Raw genomic sequence first — 24980 nt, forward strand, 5'->3', positions numbered from 1 at the left:
TTAAAAAAAAAAGAACTCCTTTTTTTCACGAGGTATTTTCAGTTTAATGGCTATTTAAAATTTTTCAGACGCATCATTCAGAAACAGACGTAGCGGTATTGTCACATGATACCTTTTACTTTTCTCACCGTTTTGATGATGGACCAATCACTGTTGTGGCAGATTACTTTTTAAATCTTTTTTTCTGGAATACATTTGCATTTGTATGTCATGTATGAATCTCTGGAATTAATATATTTACATAACTGTACCTTTTATAGCGTAAACGTGCTTCCAATACGACATCAACGACCGTGCTATTTCAATGAAGCTCAATGGAGGACTCAGCAATCTGGTCCGTCGTGCGCCCCCTGGAGGAAGAATTCTCTGTGTCATTGCAAACATTTATTAGCCATTTACATTGCACCCGTATTCTGACAAGTCCCGCCTCCTGTGGCATCTGTCGTCTCACCTGCTTGAAAGCTGTTCGTGATTGGACAGTTGAGAAGTCCTTCATTTTACTGCACCAATCGTAGCAACTAGAGATCACACCGAGGGCTGATCAGATGGTCGGTCGTAATTTCCACATATGTCTCGGATGGACCGACTGCTGCACAGCGGGAAAACTTTTCCTGTGGGGCGGAGAACACAACGGATTAAATCCGCTAATTTTGTCGGATTTTTACGCTGTATATAAACGACTAGGTTATATTTTACAGAGCTTTATAGTGAAGAATTTGAAAACAAATGAGAATGTTATAGTCTACTGGCGGATTAAAACAAACTTTGGTCAATGTAAGATCGGCTCGAGTGAAACTGGACAAATTGACCGTTTTTCTACATTTAGAAATAAAGGTAAGAAAGTACAGTTTTTGCATGATGGTATATGTATTATCTAGTGAAATGAAATTATATAAAATATAATAATAATAATTAATATCAGCAGTAGAAGTTTAGATTCTGTATATCATATATCTTTTATTTTTACAAGCATACATTTGATAATGAAACTTAAAATATTTTGTTTTGATGAGATGTCATTTATAATTTATCGGTAGCTAAATCAGCGATTTATGTTATGTATTGCAATTGCCTTGTTATTAATAATTTATAGCCGCATTATAACAGTATTTCGAACTCTGTCTTTAGTTTATTGTGTATAGAATATCATACCAAACAACATCAATACAAAGCTTAGTTATTTGAGTTTAAGAGTGTGCAAAAATGCTTGCAACACTACTGTAAATAGTTTGTCAATAAGTGTAAATGAAACTTTATCTTTAAAACTTAAATTAAACAATAAATGTGCATGTATGTGGCTGCAATTAACTGTTAACCATTATACCTAAATACATGTAGTAAATTATGGTTAAGTACTGTAGTATACAGTAATTGCTTTCTTCTTTTCAGTTTTTTATAGCCAGATAACAAGGTTTGCATGTTTGTATTTGAAGTATCATTCCATTGTAAAGTATTCATATTTGTTGACATTTTCTACATATGTGTATTTAGCACAACATGCAGTCATTTTGTCCAGTGACCCAATTATTATCCAGCAATTTAAAACTTATTTATTATTTATTATTAATTAGTGTGTTATGTCAAAGATTGCTATAGCAAGAGATAGCTATAGCAAACTTACAATTTCTCTACACATCTCTCATGTAATTACCAAACTCAGTAAGTACTAACGCTGACTATCACACCTGGAGTCGCAAGTTCGAATCCAGGGCATGCTGAGTGACTCCAGCCAGGTCTCCTTAGCAACAAAATTTGCCCGGTTGCTTGGGAGGGTAGAGTGACATGGGGTAACCTCTTCGGGGTCGCTATAATGTGGTTCGCTCTCGGTAGGGGTGCGTGGTGAGTTGTGTGTGGATGCAGCGAAGAATAGCGTGAAGCCTCCAAACGGTAGGTCTCCATGGTAACACGCTCAACAAGCCACGTGATAAGATGCGCGCATTGACTTTCTCAGACATGGAGGCAACTGAGATTTGTCCTCCGCCACCACGAGGACAAATTGGGGAAAAAAGGGGAGAAAAAAAGATAACCTATTTATATTATTATATATTAAGTGAAGTATTTACATTAATTATTACATTCATAATGTCTACTTGTTGTTAAAGATCACTCAATTAAGTTTGATGGAAATGTGTCATACCACGGAAATATTAAAAATAGACCAAAATATTTTTTTTTGTGTATAGTGGGACTTAATAACGTTCCGTCATGTTATGGCATATATTATGTTGCCTACTGCAAAATTCCTCAAAATTATGCAATACTATTTATTTTTTGTTGTTTTTTTTTTCAAATCTAAAGAGTTGCATGCTTGTACTGTCTTTTTTGTGTAGTTTTTCAAAGGGCTCGAAAGTAAGCAAATGCTTCACAGTGGGTATGCGTAACAACTTCATTGAAAGAGGTGAGATTAGAGATTATTAATAAACCACTGAGTCACGATGACACTTCATCCAGGACCTCCGTAACTCTGCGCTTTGCTGGTTCTTCAAATCTAGCCTGCCGATCACAACCATGGAAAAGAACAAAGGCAGTATTATATCCAGCTAAACGTGCCATCCAGATGTTAGCGATTCTGCCAGTCTCAACGTCCTAACTCTGGGTGTGGAGGTGGGTTACGGGGAGGAGGGCTGGTGTCTATTCTCAAGTTTATTAAAAAGTACCTCAGCTGAGACTCTACAAACTCTGAGAAAGATTTACAAGAGTAAAGGCAGTTGCTAGTCCATAGTTAAATACCACAGTAGGTAGACTGTTCTTTCCAACTTTGTCTTGACTTCTTCAGACTGGGAACTTTGTTTAAAACTTGGCATGGTTTTATTCCCCTCACGGTTCCCCAAAACGTTTGTCTTCCAGTTACCTTCCATGAAAGCTCTACATTGTTTTCACTCTTAGAGGCTAAATGTGCCAAACAATCTGAAAGAATTAAGCATAGAAAAGTACATTTTAGGACTCTAAAGGGATTTACGAGCAAGTCTTTTAGACTTCACGTTGAATTCAGTCACGTTCCTCCACATCTTCTATAGGTTATTGTTTTACTGGGGAGGGAAGAGAAGGTTTGTTTTCCTTCCTCTGTTTCCAGATGGGAGGTTTGGTGAGATCACAGTTCTCCTCTGTGTTCGGCAGATCAGTATGTAGCAGTGTTGTTCTCCATGTAGAATAAAACAGCTTTTATTACGTTACTGATATGACTGGATTCTTCATTTCATGATTGCACATGATTTTATATATATTTTATATTTACATTTACATTTATGCATTTGGCAGATGCTTTTATCCAAAGTGACTTAAAGTACCCTTATTACAGGGACAATCCCCCCAGAGCAACCTGGAGTTAAGTGCCTTGCTCAAGGACACAATGGTGGTGGCTGTGGGGATCGAACCGACAACCTTCTGCTTACCAGTTCAGTGCTTTAGCCCACTACGCCACCACCACTCCATTTATATATATATATATATATATATATATATATATATATATATATATATATATATATATATATATATATATATATATATATATATATATATATATATATATATATATATTAAAATTACAATTCATATCTTTAGGAGTAAAACTTTTGAATTGAGGAAAAAATTACTGAGTGCACCTTTAAATCAACAAAACCTACCTCCAAACTAGGACTGGGCAATAGGACGATAGAATCGGATATCGATGATATCGGACAAATATCCTGTAATGATCGACAATATCGGGAAATGACAAAACTATGGAACTGGGAAGTCACCAATGAAATAGTAGCCCAATAGTTATCATGCACTTACATTTTTAGATACTAATCTAAATGTTAAAAGTAGGGCTTGGAAATTGAATGGAGACTTCACCCGCAGGTGGTGAGCCTGGTGTGGGAGAGATACTAGGGGTGTAAATTGGAAGTTTCATCATGATACAGTATTATATAAATTCTCTTTACCTGCGATCCGATATTTGCCGATACATCAAAGTCTGCCGCGATACAATATTGATTTAATTCAATTCAGGGCCCTGCCATCAATATTCCGATGTTATGTGCCTGTTTTACACAATCAGTTATAAATAAGGTACTTCAGATTTTGAAAAAATTATACATATAATAATATCAAAAAAACGTCACCCACAAGTAATCATCAATCATTTGATTTCAGCTTATTTTTCAGTTTAATCCAATTCAAAGTACTTACAAACCCATTAATTTTTTTCCAGCTATCCATGCTACCCGTGATTTTCTTGGCTACAACTTTCACAGTTGTAATTAAATATTATGTTACAGTTAACTGTGATACAGTATATGTTAGCAATGGCGTTGATGTGTAAAGTCTTATAACTGATGCTAATGCTGGGCAGCAGGTGATTTCTCTTTCCCTCGTTAGTGCTGTTCAGAATGTCAGCGTTGTCAAGATGTTTCACATGATGTTGAACCTCTTCATGTTACTTTAAAATAGCAAATTCTCATGTAAAATTCAAATGGTTTTCATAGTTTAACCCATGAATATAACTCAACCTCAATAAACAAGATTGGTGGGCAAACATTGTTTCTGAAAATAAAACATATTTTATTTTCATAGCTGGTTTTCCCATGTTTGAGTACTAAACTGAAATAGGTATAGATCACGTTAAACTAGTTGATGAAAAAGAAGGTCCTGCATTTAAAAAAAGTTGGGCACACCTGGAGTAGACAATGTTTGTCATCTTAATTTACATAATTTTGTTATATTATAGATCTGCTTTGGGTGTCTGTTGGCTTTAGATATTGTTTGCACGATCGTTTTGTTGTTGTTGTTATTCAATAATCTTCGTGCATCAAAACACATTTTAGCCAAACGTGACTTCACCTCGATAACTTGATGCAATCTTAGTTATTAAATAATGTTTTCAATTACTCAATTAATCGTCAGAATAATCGTTAGATTACAAAAATGATTGATAGGGACAGCCCTAGTGAAAGAATTCTTGCATTTTGCCCAACCCTACTTCCTACCCTAAACCCTAAACCTACCTGATAGTGTCAGAAAAAAGCAAATGTGTGATGAAAAAAATTGCTGACGCAACATGTCATTTATTGGTTCTTCTATGGGGGCTTTCAAAGTAGCACTTTTGGTTCACACCCGGTTTCTAATGATGTCAACATTCGGTTTGTTTGGACGATGTGAACACTGTTTTACAAGTTTTCTGTTTTCCACTAGAAGTCCACTTGAAAAGGTGGTCTGAGGTACCATTCATGTGAACACCAGTATGGTTCGCTGCTAATGTGAATGCAATCATACCAAATTGTGGAAGTGAACCGCTATTGATGACATATAATTTGTTTCTTTGCAATTATTATGGCATAATGCATTTAGTCATACCTGATTGTGTCCAAATAAATCGCCTGCAGAGAGCAGCTCACATTCCTTACATCTCTTGCAATACATCCGCGGGCACAAACACTAACATTCATTGCACATTCAGTACATCCATTGCAGACAAACACAAGTGTCATGTCCGGTCCAAGCAATTGAACCAAGTGTGAAAGCACCTTATGACACTTTCTTCTCACGTGTCAACTTGCGTGCTCTTCAGGACTCATACCCCAGTCCTTTGCATCGCAAGTGCAATGCTATATCACTTGTACTGCACAATTTGATCATGCTAGAACAAGCTTAGACATGTAGTTGGTAATGTAATGCAAGCATGAATATATGCACTATAGTAACAGTGAAGAAAAATAGTAGTTGTAGCGCACCTAGTGTTTGTTTAGACAGGAAACTGCCACAATAACAATAAAAATTATAATAGGGATAGTGATTCCTAAAATCAGGAAACTGAGGTGCTCGGAATCAGTAGCACAGTTTCTCTGATTCACGCACAGTTCCTCTGATTCACAAAAACAATTTTAGCTGTACTATCAAACCATAAATGTCAAAATAACATTAAAATCTCAAATAAATTTCTTAGCCATATAAACCATGTACGATGATCATGAATTCAGGCTTCGCCGGTTAGAGAGAGAGGACTAGAAATATCTTATCTCGTTCAGGGCTCACAGAATGCCCAGCTGTGTGGAATGTGTAACCTTGATGTTATCGGTTTTTATAGTGTACTATCAAGGCCCATGTCAGATAACCTACTGCATGCCTTCAAGCCTCAACAATGGCTTAGTCACCAGCTAATCTGAGTTTACTAATTTAAATAATGTATAGGGTTGCCACAGTGTACGTTGTTTAACTTCGGTACAAGGGACAGCACCGGTATGAAATTTTATACCGGTGGAAACATTATGAATGGAATTTCCAATTTCAATACAATAGACTAACAAATAGAATAGCTTTAAATAAAGAATAGTTGCCTAATGAAGAGTTTGTGACCCATGATAATGAACCTAAATAACGTACTGAAAGCCAGATGTTCTTTACCAACGTATCAAATTACACAGGCAGCAAAGTATGCGCACTGACAGAAGATGTTTAATTTAATTGCAGGTAGCGAATATAATGTGCATGGTGGGAACTGTAAGATGTCTCGGATTCGGAATGACACAAGAAATGCTGTGAGACACACAGACAGGTGCTTAAAGAAACACACTTTATTATATTTTTAAGAACAGATGACAGAAAAGCCATCAATGTGCATGTCTGATGCGCTGTTTGTTCGGAGGCGTGCAGTCTCGTAGAACGTTGGAAGTCGTGTTTGGAATAATGTACAGATTTTGCTCTTATGGAAAGAAATTGGTACTTTTATTCACCAAAGTGGCATTCAATTGATCATAATGTATAGTCAGGACATTAATAACATAAAAAATGACTATTATAATTTGGACAACATTTTTAGAACTTCTTAAACTACTTCAAAGAGTTCTCATCAAAAAATCCTCCACGTGCAGCAATGACAGCTTTGCAGATCTTTGGCATTCTAGCGGTCAGTTTGTCCAGATACTCAGGTGACATTTCTTCAGTCTTGTCTGGCTCTTCTCATGCACCATACAGTCTTAACTGATCCCACAAAAGCTCAATGGGGTTAAGATCCATAACACTCTTTTCCAATTATCTGTTGTCCAATGTCTGTGTTTCTTTGCCCACTCTATTTTTTCTTTTTGTTTTTCTATTTGTAATTCTATTTGTAAAGTGAGTATTTCTTTGCAATTCTTCACCATAAGGCTGCACTCCTGAGTCTTCTCTTTATTGATGTTGAAACTGGTGTTGAGCGGGTAAAATTAAAAGAAGCTGTCATCTGAGGATTTGTGAAGCATCTATTTCTCAAACTCTTTCTGACCTTGTTAGAGCCAGTTGTCCTTTGTCTTTGAAGACTGTAATGTACACCTTTATATGGCAATTTCAAGCATTATATAGCCTTCATTCCTCAAAACAATGATTGACTGATGAGTTTCTAGAGGAAGCTGATTCTCTTTTTAAATTTTTGACCTAATATTGACCTTAAGACATGCCAGTCTATTGCATACTGTGGCAACTCAAATACAAACACAAAGACAACGTTAAGCTTCATTTAATGAACCAAACAGCTTTCAAATGTGTTTGATATAATGACAAGTGATTTTCTAGTACCAAATTAACAATTTAGCACGATTACTCAAGGTTAAGGTGTTGGAGTGATGGCTGCTGGAAATGGGGCCTGTCTAGATTTGATAAAAATGACTTTTTTCAAATAGTGATTTGAAAGGATTCTCACTTTCTTTTTTTCAGTCTTCTGAATTTTTTTTATTTAAAAACTAATTTTGCAAGAAAAGTATCATCTATAAGAATGCTGTAATATCCTCAGCTTGGGAGGTGGTCTGAGTTCATTTCGCTTTATTTCTATAGAGCAGTTGGTTGTGAGCACAACTCTGCAGGGTCACTTTATATATATAGCCTATACGTCTGTGATTAAATCATAAAAAAGTTCAAAAACACGTACACTTTGAACCATGATTTATATTTCAGTGATTATTATCATCATTATAATTATTATGTTTACATTTAGAATTGCTTTTATATGTTATTTTCTAAAATAATTTTACACCGTTTTCATACTTGCCTGAAGGTTAATGGAACAGTATATGGATTTTTTTTACCACTTCGTTATTTTAATTGGTTTTTTGTTTAGTTTGAACTGCAACTTGAATTTAGAAATGTCTTTGGTTTAAGTTTTTAGTTCTTAAATACATTTAAAACCAGGCCAACAAATAGAATTTTAAAAGCTAGAATATTCACCGATCCCTCAACCGGGGGTTGACGATGTAATTGGATATTGTGATTGTGATATATTTATATATATATATATATATATATATATATATATATATATATATATATATATATATATTTGAATAAAAATATCGTGAATATATTTCTTGCATATCGCTCAGCCCTAGGAGGTAGCAAAACTAATTTATTCACACATTCAAAGTCATTACTCTTCCGAAGTAGCTAAACTGAGTCCTGGGATGAAAGGTAATAAAACACCAATATTAAACCTGCAACAACTCACAATAAGTGATGTATTTGCTCTGACAACGAAATACCCGGCTGGTAGCCCATGATGGAGAGAATGCATACCAAAGAATTGGTTCTTTGCCAAAGAGATGTTGCCCTTCACAATGTTGAAAAGCCGTCTTTCAAAAATATAGTAGTAAATAAACAGCAGAAAAAATCAGAAAAAATATCTGTGCCAAGTTCTGAAAAAACGTATACAAGTAGCTTCATTGCGTAAGCTCAAAAAATTTAATATAATCCAAGGAGAGAGTTACTCTCCTTGTAATGTACATATGACATGACAAGTATTTGGGAAACCACTTTGAAGATGTAGTTTGCCAAGTTAAAAGCTCCTCATAATTTGAAGTATTTACTACAGTCAAGCTCAACACATTCTCATGGCAACTCGAGAAATCAAAATGGCGAAATCTTGTACACCACTCATAGTGCTTTCCATCATGTATTTCTTTAAATGCTTTCACTGTTGGAACAGTTTCAACAAAGGCCTGCAACCAATTACTGCAGAGTGCATAAACTAGTAATTACATGTAGCATGGCATCTAACGCAAGCACAAGAGGAATAAAAGTTCAGTCTAAAATAGCTCTGCAACAGTAACACCATCATGCTATGAGAAGTTAGCTGATTCTTTTGAATAGATGCTTCTACTTGTGCTGGAACTGAAAGTTTGTATCATTTGTTTTTAATTTGATAATTTTCCGTGAAGGCTTACAGTTTTTGTCTCTGTCAAGAGCTCACTTGATTCCAGACAAACAAAAGTTTGGTTAAGTTGAACACATGTAAACTGCCCATGTAAAGGAATGTTGTGAGGGTTTGTTATTCTATTTACGTAAGAAACCATAAATATCAAAGAGGCTTCGATAGGCTTTTTGGACTTGGGCCGGTAAGCAACCACCTAGCAATCACAAAGAACACCCTAGCGACCGCATATCAATGTACCACTCACATTTTCTTCAGATGTAGGAAAAATACAAATCTAGTAATTAATTACTATAATACAAACAGTGCTCAAGATTTGGCTAAAGCAAATCCTGTATAAAGGGTAATAATACAGCCCTCTCTTCAACATTTAAAGTACATGTTTAAAACACAAACATGCAGGATGAGTTACACATAATGTTCGGTATTTGGGTTATGTATTTGGGTTTTAAAGCCAATAGAGTACATATAAAAGAGTCAGGAGTATAGATAAAAGCACAGGTGGGAGCAAGTAGCACATGTGCAAGTCTCAAGTCATTACCTTCAAGTCCCCAGTGAAGTCTCAAGTCAGCAGAGCATGCTGTCAAGCAAGACAAGTCAAGTCAAGTCACAGTACAAAACAAAACAGTACATTTCCCCACAAAAAATGCTGGCTGGTTTAAGGTTTTACAACTGTGCAAAATTGCAACAAAAGGTCAGTCCGCATTAAAATCTACAGACATCACAATCCATCACAGGATTTTGTGAGACTATGGGGGGTGGGGGGCATGTTCTCCCATAAGAAAACTTTGTACATTTTAAAGATATGTACTTCCATCTGGTGCACTTTGAGAGCAAAATTAAGAGGCTAGTTTTGTGCTCTTGTTACAATTTTGTGCTCTTAAAGCTGGAGTAGGCAAGTCCATGAATTGAATTGTGAGAAACAGCACCCCCCCAATTCTTCCCCATTTACATGATGCTCTTCACCCCCAGCCAGGGTTACGTGACAGCTGTTCACAAACAGAGCAAAGGACTGCCTCACCAAAAGCGATTGGCTAAAATCTCATCCTGGGTATGATGTCTCTTAAAATATTTTTGTATGCTCATTCTTAAAAGTTGGGTACAAACTAGGGATGTCAGTTTCACGTTACCTCAGACCGCTAATGATAGTTAGCTAGTGAAGCCGTAAGCAGTGTGTCATTATGCCAATTAACCTAGTAGCTAACGTTAATTTACGTTAATCATCATGATTCTAACTTCGGCAGTAATATTATCTGTTTGCTTTTGTACACTGATGATGATAAGTTGTGTGTGGTGTAGTGTATAAATGCAGTGGATACATTTACTGTTAGTTAACATTACTTACCTCAAAGATTTTTCATCCTCCTCAACCAAATAAAGTTAGACGGATCCAGGGATACTCCAGTGCATATATCTGCGAGTGTGTGTGTGCGCATGAGTTTACAGCAGTGGGTGAGGAACTTACTGGAGCTGACTGGCACACGAGAGACAGAGCGCAAAACACAACCTTTTATTTTATGTTATTATGAGACTGAGAAGGGCAAAAATATTTTAGATGAGAAGTGTACAAATGTTTTCGGTTCATTATGAGACCGTGGCGGGGCAAATTAGACTGTGGCCGCCTCTACTGCGTGACATTATCTTAAACAAAGTAACCATCATAAAGTAAACATGAGAATCTATCAATATTTCTGTAAATGTGCATACTTTTGTACTAAACGTTCTATTGAACATTGTTCAGGAAAGCCTGCTAGAGACAAATCAACAGGAGCTTACATCATGTCAACAATCATGTTGATATGTTGACAGAAATTAAGAAATTACTCTTGCAGTAACTATTTTTTATTGTGGAAAAAGTGGCTAAATATCGAAGCTGGAGTAATACACTTTTCTATTGTACGGTAATACAGTAACATGCAGTGAATGTAAAAATAAGTAGTTTGAGGTCATTGTGGTTGTGTCTGAAATCCGAATGTTGCGCATTGTGCGGATCTTTTTTTATGTATATGGTCCTCTTCGAAGGTTTTATATCTAAAAGAAATTACCTTCGGGCTTCTTTGCTATCTTCCATAACCCTTGTTGGTGTAATCTAATGTGTTCAGGTTGATTCAGTGATGTTAATTTAGTTTTTAATTTAGATTCATAAATATAAAAAAAGCAAACATAGCATTTAGAAATGTATGGTATTTAGTGTCAATCATGACTCTAGACATTAGGAGGTTAGGGGACACTAGGAGATTTTTCATGTCACATGAATAGAAATAGAATAGAAAAGCTGTACATGAGAGTATATACTGTAAATTGATATTTGTAATTTAAACCAAAATGCACTGACAACTGTCCATCTCCACTTTGAGGCTCTACATTAAACTAAATATGATTTAAACATTTTCTGAAGAAAATGTGAGTGGTGATTGCTTGCCCATGCTAAACCTGCTACCATAATAAAAGGATGTTTGTTGGTGGTTGCCAGGGAACATCTATGTGGTTGCTAAGGTGCTAAGTGATTTGGAGTTGCTAGGGAGTTCTACGTAGTGCTTACTGGCACAAGTCAAAAGAGACCACTAACAAGTGTTTATGATATTATGGTTTCTAGGTTTGGCTCAGGTTTTGATTTCAATGCAAGTCTATGGGAATTTTAGTAGCACACCTCTCCTTAATAAGCCACATGATTTGAGATATCATTCATGCCCATAGCAAACATTTCAGCACAAGTTGTGTGATCAAGTTTAATACTTGCGGTTATAGGTTTGTTCAAATACCATAGTACCATAGTACTCTTACTATTTAGACTGATCTCACTGTGAATTTGGTGACAAAAGATCAAAAGTTCTGCCTCTGAAATTGGCCTGTGTTTACTGAAATTTGTAATCACTGCCCCTGGTGGCCGAAGCTGGAAGTATTGTTGAATGTATTGTCATGTGTGAGCTCCAGTTTCCACCACCAAAAGTGATTTGTATCTTTAGACATTCAATAGGAATACAAATGTTATTAAACCTAAACCCTAACCCAATCTGGGGTTAAAAGGTTTGGACCAAAATATGTAATTTTGAAATATATTGTGATTTGAACTGCGATTATTAGATGATTGTTAACATTTGCGGAAACTAGCAACTAGAAACAAACTAGTAATTATTTTATTTTGACCAAAATTAATTATTTGGCAAAGATGCTCTACTGCCAATAGAAAAACCATTAAAGAAAGGGTGTTCACACTTGAGTCCTCTTAAAAAGAACCAGAATAAATAAATACAAAAGTTAAATATAGAAGGCTGGAAAAAATATTCACATCACCTTCACATTGTATCTGTTAAGCCCACTTTTCAGCACAATATTTTTTAACACAATAATAAGTTATTACTATTAAGAAATTATCATGGAAATATATTTTTGTGTATTATTATGATCATTCTTATTATTATAAAACAGTAGCATATTTGTGTACTAATTTACACTTGCATGCGGCATTGATATGCGGTCCGGTTAAGCCTTTATTTTGGCAGAAGCTTTTATTTTGGCGGAACTTTGAAAGAAGATGTTTGTTTGTAGTTGAACTGACAATGAACTTTTACTGCAAAGAAATGCTCTCATACACTCTGCTGTCCTCAAGCACCCAATGTTAAGGGCTTACTTTAGATTTGGATAGTAACTTTTAGCGGCCAAGTATATTCAGAATAACACAAATGTGCAATAAGTGAATCTTGAGCACTGTAAATATAACACACTCAGCTCATTAGCTTAGCACATGTTTTGCCTATGTATAATACACTACAGAGAACAGCACTGAACACATACAGTATGCGCACATAATATTTATTTATTTGATTAAATCGTAGCCCTTGCGGTTACTTTAGATCACGTTAATATTAATTGTTTAATCGATTAATCGTACTGCCCTAACCTAAACCACAACATTCTGCAGTATCTATTTACTGTATATACTGCATCTGATATGTAACATCTAGATGTGTTTTTGTTCATGTTTTGTTTATGTCCTTTATTTTGAAATGTTTGTTCATGTTCCATGCCATGTTTTGTTCCTGTTTCCTTGTCATGTGATCATCCTGTTTCACTGTTTCATCCTGTTTCAGGGTTGTGGATTTCACCTATATAAATAAACTCGTCAAATCATTGTCATCGTCTTTGCCATTGCCAGCTACACCTTGTTACAGAAAACATTTCAAAATAAAGGACATAAATAAAACATGAACAAAAACACATCTAGATGTTACATGACGTATCTATATTTCGAACATAGCATAAGTACAAGCTATAGTAATAGAGAGACTTGTCTTAAACAAGTTGCGATTTACTTCCAGTTAGTCAGTCTTGCACTGAGCCTGGTAGGATAAGCTTACGTAATAGGGCCCGAATGACTCAGGCTAAGCCAGAACTCCCATTGCTCAATGCTTGAGAAAGCCTTGGAATTATCCGGATAGTCATGGGAAGATACTGCTTCTTAACTCTCTCTATAATGTTGACATTCCACATTTATTGTTGATGGTTAGTATCAATAACATTAGAAACAATATCCAAGTGATCTCATTCATATTTGTCTCTTGGAAAGAAACATACAATATCAACGTATTGACTGCATCTAAAACTAAAACACTTTACCCATTCAAAACTTTACCCATATAAAACTTTAGTTTTGACTTTACAGGTCAGAACAGAAATTGTCAAAACCTTTGCAAGGGTGATATGTAAAATGATATGTTTGGTGGATCTTTACACACACTGCAGTAGTTCCAAGGTGAAATATCCACTGAGTGGTGCTAAAAGTGAGTTGAGTCTTTAACCAAACCGATGAGATTTTTAAGGTTAATGCTCTATAGATTTTTAAATCAACAAAACCAAGCTCTACCCTAAACCTTAAACCTAAACCTAACTGTTAGTGTCATAAAAAGTAAATGTGGGATGAAAAATGTAATTGCTGAAGTTGGGCTGGGCGATAAAACAATATCGATATTTATCACGATAAAGAAAATCCACGAAATAGCTTGATATTTACTGTGTGTCGCTAAAACACAAGCAGTTCGGCTTTCTCAGGCTGCGTTTCCACTGGGGTGGACGAAATCCGCTCAAAGGCGCTCACAGCGCTAGGAGAGAGCTTGCTCCGCACCGCTGCCAATCCTACAATCCACCTTGTGAGCATGACGCTCTGCTTTCATAGGAATTAATTGAAAATGCTCTCAGATTCGCTCACAACGTGCCAGTGGTAATGTAGGGTTAGACTGGATGAACTTGCTAATGCTAGCTGCCTTGCTAGCAGTTCGATTCCTGATTGACACCAGACTCCAGATTGATTCCATCCGCACCTCAAGACAACATGACAACGGTTGTGCTCTCTCATCATCTCTAGTGAAGAGCGCGACAGAACAACAGTGATGTGGACAACAGCTCTGATCTTTCTGCGCTGTAATTTTGAATATTGTTCTCTGGCACCAAACATGCATAATTTCTGCCCTGTCCCGCTCCGCACACGTTGCCTCTTTTCCCTGCATTTGTGTAGACATGAAGCACGGCATGTGTTAACGTGGTTTCAAAGCACCTTTTAGACCATAACGTTTTTCCCTTCTAAATGTATCTTTATTAGTCAGCATGTTACGAGCCTTTAATAATAAACAAATCGATTTCTGTTCTAATTTTGTGAAAATGAATTAGATGTCTGGAATGGATAAGGAAGACTAAAATTACTAGTTGGTAGACTAGTCTCTCATTTTAATGAAAATATACAAATGTTTTTTAAATAAAAAAAAAAAAGGTTTTATAAATGTTCTCTCGGGACACCCCATAACCCACATTCAGCATCATTCCACAGTCACAAGGGCTTCTATGCCCCATACTTGAGTATCTGAATCTAAAGAAATATAAAAAAATATTTAAATTTAATTTAAAAAATATTCCAACAAATACTGGACTGCTGTCACTATGCTTCAGAACAAACAGATGATCTTTTAACATTCATTTTCAATTGATAAACTATAAAATATTTGTATATTTTGGTAATAGATCCCGCAGACCCCACAGCTTTGGCTGTCTCTGGACCCCCTCAGATTTGTAGAGACTATTTTGACTGTTTAGAATAAATTTTTTCTTCTTTTCTTCCATCAACTTTGAAATAAAAAAAAGAAAGTGCAATGTGTAAATGTATATCGTGAAAAATATCTATATTGAACAATATGAATAAGATTATCGTGATGACAATTTTGGCCATATCGCCCAGCCCTATGCTGAAGCAACCACGTTATTTTGTGGTGATTCTATGTCACTCGGTTCATGTGTCAATTTATGCGCTCTTCAGGACTCATAACCCGGTCCTTTGCATCTGTTGAGCTACTGTGCAAATGAATCATGCTGAGACAAACTTGTAAATGTATTTATGTAATGCAAACACTAAAATGTATCACCTTATAAGTCATGCGCAAGTGTTGAGTGCGCAAAAGCGCAGCACTACAACCGTGCACAACAACTTATCCAATTTTCGTGAGAGCAATAATTATAAGTGCAACCTTCGTGCCAGTGCAAGTGAGCATGGGTGGGAGTGTTTACACTACTGTGGGTGTGGGCGTGGAAACTTTGGGTTTACTGTATGTAAATGAAGTGGCGCAAAGTGCAATTTTCTATTTTCCTAAGAATTTGGTCATTGCGCTGATGTTTCAATACCACGATTGTTAATGGGTGATTGGGACACAGTGTAAAGTGCTTTGGTAACCTCTAAGGTTAAAAAAAAAGTGCTATATAAGTGCAGACCATTTACCATTGTGTTTGCATGAGACCAAATAGAACCAATAGTTAAAAATGTTTTAGACTGAACTGCATTAAACATATTTATTTACAGTAATCCCATGTGTTAACATGTAGTTTTTGACAGCTCTAATTTTAGAAGCTGACAATACGTTGATATTACGTTTACTAATGAGATCACACCAAACATACTTAATGAACTAGTTATCACATTTAAATGACTTATTTTATTGTTTTCTTAGCATTCTAACTATAAGTTGCATTATTAGTTTAGCCTTCATGTCTCATGATGACATCAGAACTGTCGAAAAGCTGGATCCAGCAGTGCAGTCACCAAATGGACATTGTCTTGTCATTAATCCAAGTGCTCCATTCTGACGTTCACAAATGGTGCTTGATTGACTTCTGCAGTGCTCTTTTTAGACTCACTAAGTGATCACTTGTGCTCAGCATGATGTGTAGATGATTGAATGGATTGCATGGTGGGGAGGCACTCAGAGTCTCTCCATGAGTATGTTCAGTGGCTGGGACAAAAGGGTTCAAAATGCCCACTATCGTTCTATTAGTTGACCCATTCATTTTCCACCAAAATGGTGCTGGTCAGAACCGGTCCATGTTTCCACTAAAAGCCAAAGTATACTTCGATTTTCCATGTTCCAGATCGGATTGTGCTCAGTATGCGTGATGCAGATTTCATCATCATAACAGTCTGTACAAACTGTCCACTTGCGGGCCAGTTTTTCTTGACAGTCTGGCTATCCTCGTCTGTGAGCCTTTGTCGTAAAAAACAAAGTATACCCGAACATTGGATGCAGAGCAATGACGTAACTGACTATGTTACCTCATAACCTTCCCTCAAACAAACATTCCACGTATTAGTCTTTATTTATGAGTCCTAGATTCTAAGAACACTTTTTAAAGTACACAATTTAAAAGGTGTAATTCTCATGCAAACTCTTTTTTTTCTAATTTAATTTTCTTCCCCGAGGTCCGCCGATAATGTTTTTGATCAAGTTTTTTTGCACCAAAACAGTCATGTAGTAATATATGATCTACACTCAAAAAATGCCACTGTTATGATTGGCCAACATCATGCAGCCCTTTTGAATACAGGCAAATGTATTTGAAACTCAATTGCAAGAGAATGAACCAGCTCCACGACATTATAAAACTACATTTCAGGGTTTACACATAACACACATCCAACACATTGCATCCAAATACATTAAACATTCAAGCACAGTGGCACCATAAACTATCAAAAAGTCATGACAATTGAAATATTTTTGAATGAAATTTGTTACATATGGTTTTGCATATGGGCCCAATAGTGTTTGTAACTGCCCTATCTTTCAATAACTGTTCCTTTGACAAGTTTGATATTGTGTCTGCTCACAAGCAGTTAAACCCATAAAAATAATCAAAGATGTCCATCGAGTGCATGGATACATAGAAAAAAAATTAAACAATAACAATGAAAAATTCTGCAGATGGGTGCAAAAACTAGTCCAGGTTTATACTCAAAACAGCAAGACACTGAATGGTGGTCTCCAAAAGTTATAACTTGATGTTGTGTCTTGTAAAAGCTGCATGGAATGCATGATAACAGTCAAAGTAGTTTGTTGCTTTTGTATTTGACGAATTTTGTCAAACATGCAGTAAATGTAGCAGATTGAATTAATCCATTAACTGAGCTTCCTTGCTTGAGTGATTGCTCCTGGAAAAATGTCAGAATACAGCGGACTGCAGGCCACAATCGTAAGAAAGAGGATGCATAAAATTGCCTACAATGTCTTACATCTGACTTGGCCACAGGACTCCATCTGTAGTCATGGACGCTAAAGGCCAGTAAAAATTAAGGAATATTTATTTGAATTCTGATATGATGAACCACATTTGAAGCCATTGTAAAATTGGCGGTATATGCACGTATGTGACTACGGTACACTAAATTCTATATTAATGCAGCAAATTTGCGGCAACTTTGCTTTGCAGTCGTAAACAACTAAACTCTGCTTTATTTTCATTTCAGCATTACTCCGTTTCATGCCCAATAATAGTTGTGCAAATAGAGTGCATTTGCTAGTCCCTCTTCTAAAAAGTGTAGATGAAGAATCAGTTCATGTTCCGTTCAGCCAGTTCAAGTTCTGAGTATAAATTGATGGGCCAATTTAAAATGTGATTTGAATGTTAATGCATTCCCTGAATTGGCAGCCACAAATATGAACTGTTCCTAACCTTGTATAAATCAATAATTAGAATTTTGGCAAGAGCCCCATATTGACTTCAGTCTTTCCATTTGGTTCCATTATGTTTTTTTCATTTTGGCTCAGATTGGAGAGCACTCTTATAGGGGTTCCACTGCACCATATGTCTCTGTTGTGTTCCAAAGACATTCAAGTCAATGTACCTCTTACGACTGGCAATGAGGATGACTTGATAAAAATGTATTAGAAAGGCATGACATTTTTAGTAAGGAAATACTTGAGTATTAGGCATGTAACGACACACAAATGTCACGATACGATACAATACGATAAAAAATAAAAACAGAGCCCACAAATGTTTCATGACACATAAATGACACAACATGTCTGACGTTGGCAACACAAAGCAGATCTCTATAATGAAGTAAATTAAACAATAGAACTGCATTTATTCTGTTTGATTGTAATGAGAAAATCTAATATGATCTCAAAATTTTCATGTTTTGTTTAGAAAACTGTGTTTGTCTACACTCAAGTAATTTATATTTGTATATCACTTTTCACAATGAACATTGTTCCAGAGCAGCTGTATAGAAAATCATGCCTTTATGTCTTAAAGCCCCCATTGATTAAGCTAAAGTGACCATAGTAAGGAAAAAATGTCTTTCAATGTTATATAGTGGTTAAAAAAAAAAAACTCTGGTTTTACTATATATGTACACAATGTGATACACTTTTTACCCCTAATTATATGTGCAATTCTCAAATATATGAGCTGCATAGTTTAATGCAGCATAATGAAGAATTATGGTTTCATACTGGCAGATTTTGAAGTAGTTAGGCTGGTTCACATATCATGTGTTTATATCTGGGTTGTCAACAATAAATATGAAAAATATGCAATTGGTTATTTGTCTAAAATATGTAAACAATCATACTCAGCAAGCATAACATGTTTTGGCCAACATCATGTAACTCTAATTGAAGAAGAAAAGCCAGCTATTTCCCATAAACAACATCTTTGTTTGCATTAATTTAACTTAAACAAAATAATTTCTGTCATTTACTTCTGTAATATACTTTTACAAGTTTTCAGAGTTTCAGCTCATTTGTCTTAATCAATAATTCATTTTGATATTGTGCAATGAACATATAACTAGCAAGTTGCAATTATGACATCACTTTGATTTTACTTAAAAATGTAAGGCAGCATTAAACTTACGTTTGCCATTTTAGTGTTCTTAAAAGTTTTACAATGCAGTTTTATTGTTTGAGCTCAAAATTTGTATCTATGTAAGTTATTTGTATGCCTGTATAATTACATAGAGCAGTATCAGAGAGCAGTTTCCACAACTGCCTGTTCTACGCCATATTTTTTAATTACAGAGAATCATCAATTGAAGATTTTAGTTGGAAAAACTTGGCAAGCCATTTGTTTGAACAGCCGATTTAAAAGCTTGGAGTCAGTTGTCTTTAGAAGACTATACATCGTTTATTTCTAAGTAATGCATAATTTTGTGTGCTTGCAAATTTTATTAGTGTAGGACTGGAATGATATTTTATTCAGAGTGAAGGATTTGCTTTTATGCTGTGGTCTTTGGCTGCTGCAGGACTTTACTTTTCCAGTGCAGTGTCCTATACAGTCACTAAATCGTCTCTGTCCCTCCTCTGGAGCCAGAGATCAAAGCTCTATAAACATGATGAATAGATAAAAAGAATGGATGTATTCATATTAACTTCAAAAAGCTGCAGAATGGTAGACAAAAATGGTATGAAAGTAGACTAAGCAGACTTCTTCAAACATTTTGAAATACAGAGAAAGAAATACTTTAAAAGGGTCATGTCACGAGGAATCGCATTGTCCTTGATATGTTGACATATAAGAGGTCATTGTACTTTAAAAACCTACTGTAAGTTTCAGAACTCAAAACTTCCTCTCCAGTCCGAAAAGAGCATTTATTGTTTTCACCACTGATCTATATATATAACTGGATTGCTCATAGAATTCTAAACTGCCAGCAGTAGGTGAAGCTACCGGAAGTGCTCTGGCAGCCATCTTACTATTCCCTACCTACAGAGGCATTGCGGCGTTTAACCGTGAAACAACACTCACTTAAGGATGAGACTAAAGTGCCAAAAGGTTTTAATTTATGACTATGTACCTATTAAGCACACATTAGTCGTTATCCCCATGTAGATTGGGCATAACGATCATAATCTTTAATAATCAACAGTAAAAATACAACACCAAAGTGTATAAATACCCCTTTTTAAAGCAAAGTTATCCAATAGCAACATCTACAGATTGTTACAGGATGCAATGTTTCTCTGCCTTCATAGTTTAAATCTGTTGATGCTCATTGTTCATAATGTTGACAAATTATACATCTGCATAATTTGCCAACATTATTAACACTTTTTTGACTAAATTATATAGTAAATGTGAACTAATTTAGGGGGGATTTTGCATGCATGTCAACAAGTTTTACATTTACATTTATGCATTTGGCAGACACTTTTATCCAAAGCAACTTACAGTGCACTTATTACAGGGAGCAACCTGGAGTTAAGTGTCTTGCTCAAGGACAAAATGGTGGTGGCTGTGGGTATCGAACCAGCAACCTTCTGATTAACAGTTATGTGCTTTAGCCCACTACGCCACCACCACTTCATAAAGTTTTAAAGTTGTTAATAAAAATGTTAATAAAACGACTAGCTTTGTGTTGTTATTGTAACTAGACAGTACCTCTTAAGAATAAATCCAGAAGAACCAAATATAAAAATGTAGTATAGTATACACACACAAGCTAATATGCAGTATGTGTGTGTGTGTATATATATATATATATATATATATATATATATATATATATATATATATATATATATATATACACACACACCATTTGCATTCATTTCTGGAATAATATACCAGATTGTGAATCATTTAATTATTTCAACAATCCCCTGATCTTAAGTTTAAATAAGTTTATTGACATATGCACACTCAAGGAAATCATACACATTTGTTCAATAACAAAAGCTTCCAAGTACACACAAAAATGGACTTAAACTGAACAATACAATAAAAATTTGCAGATATGTGGGGACAAATCTGCTAATGGATTTAACAACAATCCCACATTATTCAGCTTTCAAAAGAATAGTAGCAAGACATGCCATCACATGCTAGTGGCAACTGTTCTCCACCGGATATCACAGTGACACTGGAGGCAACATCTTCTGAAATGCTGGCATTTCAGGCTGTGACATTCAGCCTGAAACAGAAGACACAGAGAAAAACATCACTGGATGTCTTCCCAGCTTGTCCATGTTCAAAGAGGCTGTGGTAGGGCACATAGCAGGCTTTGCACTTAAAACAACTATGAAGATGATTCTGTGCACTACCTGTTTATCATCACTCATGTTGAGAGCTCTTCCCAAGATGAACACACTGATTGACATGAAGAGCTGAGGTGGATTTATAAGACCGTCAGATAGCGTCCTGAATGTCTGCAAGACAGCTGAGAGATTTCATAAACAGCACACACTCACAAGGCCCATCTCTGTCCCCTCAAATGTTCTGGATCTCCATGGTGGTTCTGCATTCAAGGAACTTGAGGCAAACATGTTCAACCTAGAACCATACAACAATCACATCTTCATACTCAAAGTGCATTGCAGAAAGCTGCACAAACATCAGCCTCCACTTCATTGCCAAGGAAACATGTGCTGCATCACAGTCCAAACGGCTTAGGAGAACTCTGGGCAAGCTTGTTCTGCAAAAAAGAAGAAAAAAGAAAAGTTTGGTATAAAGATCAGGGGCCGGTTGCACCACCTATATGAAAATTTCAACTTAGCCTAGTTGTGGCGTAAATAGGCACTAAGTCACAATTTACACACTTCTAAATATTTGAACATTGCACCATTAAACTTCGGTAGAACGTAACCCTACGTATAAACTAAATATTTACGGAAGACTCTGACAAGGAGTAACAGATGGAATAAAAAAGCAAAAGAAAGTCACATGGATTTGGACGGACATGAGGTTGAGTATATGATGACAGAATTTGGGTCAACTTTTCTATTTATATTAAATGTTATAACTATCTTAAACACAGTGATTTTATATGACTTGTAAAAAGTTACACTGCATGTTACAAAAGTATCTTCATTGCAAATAAAAACAGATAGTATAATATTTTTTCTCTGTTAAAACAGCTCTTCAGTGAAGCCAGGCTGACAGTGTCTCCTCAACAGCTTTTCCTCCTGTTGCAAACCAATTCCAGTTTTATCTAACATTCAGTGGGATGTTTATTGAAATCCAAACTGCAAACTTACCTTGTTTAACTTCAACAATATCCATGTGCACCTTTTCAGGGCTGGACTGGGAAGAGAAATCGGACCAGGATTTGACATAGCAACTGGCCCAAAAGTTGTTGGGGGAGAGTGTTCGCTAACGCGGCGGCTCATTTTAAAGGGCACCTATTATGGCATTTTAAAATGTTTTTGGAGTCCCCAACAACAGTTTTACATGCATGCAATGACAAAAAACACTTTTGTTGTCTTATAATATGCATTTATGTTTACCTGATTTGCTCACCGACTCCCAAATGATTCGTTCAACGACTCATTTTTCCAAACCCCTCCTTTGCGTGACGCTAATCTGCGGTGATTGGTCAGATGACCCAGTCAGTTGTGATTGGTATACTCTGTGCAGAGATTGTTGGAAACGGAACGCCCATCACCGCTTTGTAGTTAAAAAATCTAAATCAGATTAGGAATTTGAGTTGATTTATGTTAGCGATCATAGCCCAAAGTTCGGTGGTAAACACCCAATCAGTTATTGTTTGCGTTAGCCCAACGCATAAACATATTGATAAAGCACTGCATTACTACAAGTTATTGCTCTATTCTTTATGACAACTCCAATAACATCGACAAACACTTCACATATTTAAAAAAAATTGACATTGGAGACCTAGAAGCTGCGCTGAGCGTAACTTACACAACACACACAAATACTTATTAAGCGTGCTAAAAAACACATAAAAGCAACAATTATTAATAATACTTACAGGTTGTGATTCGGAGGAGGAAGCTGATCCAAATAAACTTGGTACTGAACCTTCCTTCAGTATCAACCAGCTCGCGAATCCACACTTGAAAGCATTCATGTTCGTAAAGCAATCGTCATTAAAATGACGCGAACACAGCACAAGGTTCGGGCTATACTTGTGTGGTATAGTTGTAAATATAAACACTAGCCACTGACTCTTCACATGCTCGTCCCTGGGCAGTGAAAAAAAGGTCGCTTTTGATATGCACTTCAGAACACAGCGTCTTGTTGTCGACATGATGTTTTCAAGTTTTCCCTGGTGTCTGCGCGCGCAATGAATGGGCGCGGCCAATTTGATCATTTTTCGTCTTGACGTCACAACGAAAAGGAAAATGACTCGTTGGAAAATCGATTCATTACATTGACTCAGAGTCGACTCCTACTTTTGAGAGACAATAACTTTTTTTACGGTGAACTTTCATATATAAAACTTTGCAGGATGTTTTTGTTCACTTAAATCTATGTTACACACTACATGAAAGGTAATTTTCAAAATTCCATATTAGGTGCCCTTTAACTTATCGTGGCCGACACAGCGGCCGCTCGGTTCTCCCGATGGCCAGTCCACCCTGATTGGCCCCAAAGTGCGTCAGTCCACCGGAAAAACGCCCGGTATGCCAGATTACCAGTCCTGCCCTGCTCCTCGTCTATTCCAAATGATGCCCGTGAGCTGGGCCGTATTCAGGCCTGCACTGCAAAAAGTACAAATCACAAACAGAGAATTAATGCAAGCCCACATTATATTCATCATATGTAACCGGTTGATCTACAATTAGATATTCAACTTGACCAAAAAAGCTGACTTAGTGAGTTATACTGTTATTCATTGTGGTTAACGTTAGCTGCATAGCTAATATTAATTTATCCTAAATTATATAACAAAAAAGATTGCATTGTGATGCAGTGTATGCAGACTTACATTTTTTTTTTTTTTTTTATGTGACTGGATAGGTAAAAATTACTCACCAAAACAGACGATTTCCCATTGAGCCCCATAGGAATACAGAATGTAAGGGAATACCAAGATGGCCGCGCAGTGACATCACAGTGCAGTGTCATTTGAATATCCCCACCTCCACAACATAAGTAATCATTAGGGTGAATGGAGAGAGAGAGAGCGGTTGAGGTACACTAACTCTGAAAGTGTTTTTAAATTGCTACAATAGTGTTACAGTAGTATTATGGATTCTTTGGAGAACTGTTTTGATTCAGACTTTGCAAATAAACTTATATTGAAAGATGGAGCAGTGACAACTAAGTTGGACATGATATTAATGCTGGTGAGTAACAAATGTAATACTACTATTTCATCTGTGTGTATTTGATATGTAAGGAATTGTATAATCAGCCGTTGTATTGGAAAATAAACCATGATCAGGCCTCCAATGTGGAACAGATCATGCTTTTATTACACAGTTACCAAAGAAATACATAATTGCTAAAAAATATTGATTTGAGATTAAGTTATTTTATTATGTGACAAGAACGTGTTGTGCAACAAAAGATAATGATGAAGTATATGCTTGTAATGTTGCCAGCTGTCTCAACTGCCTCATATTAGCCATGAGGTCCTGTTTTTTTTGTTTTGTTTTTTTGATAAAATGAACATGCATTGTCACATGTTTAAGCAGCGAATGAGTCAAGGGGGATCCCCTCTCCAGTCAACTGGCAAAACATCCCATATTTCCTTAAAAGGGAATCATATTGAAGAGGCTATGCAACAGAGAAATGTCAAGAGTGTTTCAGACAG

The 24980-nt window shown here is 36.1% G+C and overlaps 1 protein-coding gene across 1 annotated transcript in view; it reads left to right on the forward strand.

Moving 5' to 3' along the window:
• Nucleotides 1-556: 556 nt before the first annotated feature.
• LOC127638252 (ras association domain-containing protein 8-like) overlaps nucleotides 557-24980 on the forward strand; it is a 35616-nt gene continuing 11192 nt past the window's right edge. The window contains exon 1 of the mRNA XM_052119696.1: nucleotides 557-834. The gene's annotated coding sequence lies outside the window, so the exon portion shown is untranslated. The remainder of the gene's footprint in view (nucleotides 835-24980) is intronic.

Source organism: Xyrauchen texanus, chromosome 46 (assembly GCF_025860055.1).
Source record: "Xyrauchen texanus isolate HMW12.3.18 chromosome 46, RBS_HiC_50CHRs, whole genome shotgun sequence".
Classification (NCBI taxonomy): domain Eukaryota; kingdom Metazoa; phylum Chordata; class Actinopteri; order Cypriniformes; family Catostomidae; genus Xyrauchen; species Xyrauchen texanus.